The following is a 2,574-nucleotide window of genomic DNA, read 5'->3' as shown; positions in this document are numbered from 1 at the left end:
TGAACAGTTAAAGTCGTACCTGCTGTTAGGGAAAGTGCAACTTAAAATTCCCTATTTTTCCACAACTTTTAGCTGCCATCTAGCCTCCATAAGATATTATCTTTAGCTCTGTTTGGACAAGCTGCATCCTCTCAATCCCTCCAAACTGAGGTTGTTCAAAGAGATATCTATATTTTCCCCAAACCCCACTTCAAAAGATCTGAAGTATCACAAGAACGCTTGAAATCTGCAATCATTTTAGACAACAAAATGGTAAAAAAAGAGAAGAAAATCATTACTATATACATATTCTTTGAGTCATCCTCCCATCTTCTTTTGTGCGGATGGTACAAAACAAACCCAATTTTTGTTTTTTAACCAAAAGATAAATTTATGCTTTGACTCAGTGGATCTTAACAGAGCTGGCAGAGAAGGTTGTGATGTTTCTGGAGCTTGTTTTTTTTTCTTTTTATGGTAGAGTTTAAATTAAAGTGAACTCAAGAGCAAAGTAACAAACTGACCAAACAACAGCTCGACAAAATGTAACATTCATAAAGTTATCATGTCCACAGATAAATGATAGATTTTGCCTAATTATTTTGTCATTTTTTAAATTATTTTTACTGTTATTGAATAATTTGACTAAGTCATATGTAGTTAGTCAGTTTTTTCTTAACCTGTGTTGTGTTTTTGACTACAGCTTTTTGCTCAGTTTTAAACACAAATCATTTCTTAGGGCACTTTGGGGCATTCAGGTTAGCGTTTGTTTATCTTAATACCACATGCAGAGCACACAGTATCACTGTCATCAAGAGCATACCAGCCAACACCTGCTAATATCACGCTCTAAAGCTAAAAGGAACTTGAACATGGTGTTGTTTAGTGGTTATGAATGCAGTAATTACCCCGGAGCGCTAATAACAGGTTGGAGGAACACACTTAAGCCTGCTCCTCCCAGCACGTGTTCGCAAACCTGCAGACGCACCTCACACACCCGCACTTAGCTGCAACAATAGCATAGTGTACAGAACGCTCCGCCTCATCCACACCAGTCAGGTGCATATGCCGTCTACCTTTATTTTTCAAGCAACACCCTTTTTTTTTTTTTTTGGAAAAAGCAGGTTGAACGTGCAGAAGGAAGAGTGATTGGCTGGACTGACAATGGCAGGGTGTGGGATTTAACAAGAACGGGCCTGCTAGAGGTCCTGTTTTCCCAGTAAAGCCAGCAGTCGAAGCCGGTAAAGCAGAGCGAGGAGGTAAAGTTGCTGCAAGAGTGGTGGTGACAGCTTTGTCTGTGTAAAGTAAGAGTTAAAGAATCATTTCACCTTTTCTTCGCCATAAACAACACTCCGATGAGTGTTGTAATCGCTCCTTCCGTGCAGATATTCAGATATTCTGAAGTGTAAAAAGCTTATGAATAACTAATATCTTACCTGTTGTAGATTGCTCTTTGAATGACTCCAGCTCGGAGAAACAAAGTTTGATTCTGACAGGATTGACGAGCTGATGACTAGTCTGAGCGGGGCTAATGTTATAATCCATTGCTTTAATTTTAAAACTAATCCAAAACTTTAAAACGTTCGAAAACTGTTTTGCTGACCTTTACGCCACTGTCAGTTTTGTAGAAATATCATGACGTTCCTGCCAGAAGTGTTACAGCTAGCTGCTGCTGTTACTTCTTTGTGTTTGCAAATAATCAAAGAATTGCATGTGACTAACAGCTTAATGAGAAACTGATGACAGCGTACATTTTTAGAATATTATTTACATAAACTATTTGCACGAACCTCTATAAACATACTTTAGATTGTAGCTGTTTTAAGCCCCGGTCACACTAACCATTAGCTTGTCAATCTGGTGAGAAGTGAACTATTTCTCTGAACTGAGGTTGTTCAAAGACAGGTAAGACATTAGTTATTCATACTCTTTCCACAAAACCCTACTTTTAAGATGCCATCAGTTGAAAGCAGACAAAATAAATCTGAAAAAAGTGCAAATCCACCCATTTAGCTCTGCAGTAGCAGTGGCAATGAACTGAAAGCCACCATTCTTGACCGTTTGCAGGGTGTGAGACCAGATCCTAATGAACACGAGCCAAACATGCCAGCCACACCTTCAGCCTTGCACAACTTCCCTCTTCTCTTCTCTCGCTGCAGACGCACCAGAGCAGGACGGTCCCTGCCTCTGTGTTCTGCCTTAAGTGGTGGCCTTTCCGAGCGGCTTTAATTACACAGGCGGGCTTTGAGGGCGCAGGGCGGGCTGTCAACAAGTGCGGCCTTTCACACAGAGTGACAGTTCACCTGACTCAGCTTCACGCAGGGCGATGTTTGCCGGACCTGTCCACCACAATCAACACACCCCCCACATCTGGCCTGGCTGTTGGTCTGCTGCTCATCTCGTCACCCCTGTGAGAGGGGACGGGTGGGGGTGGAGGTGGGGGAGGCTGGACCGTCCTTGTCCACATCAGAGTTTGATCATTTTTGGGCAAGCAAATGACATATTATCATGGCGGCATAAACAACATAAAATTAATTGCACTGCAGCTTCATTGTGGGTGCAGAGTGCAAAACGCAGAAAATCAGAAGAAATCAACTG

This window comes from Kryptolebias marmoratus, linkage group LG12 (assembly GCF_001649575.2).
Source record: "Kryptolebias marmoratus isolate JLee-2015 linkage group LG12, ASM164957v2, whole genome shotgun sequence".
In the NCBI taxonomy this organism is placed as follows: Eukaryota; Metazoa; Chordata; class Actinopteri; order Cyprinodontiformes; family Rivulidae; genus Kryptolebias; species Kryptolebias marmoratus.
Note: the sequence above shows the minus strand (reverse complement) of the source record.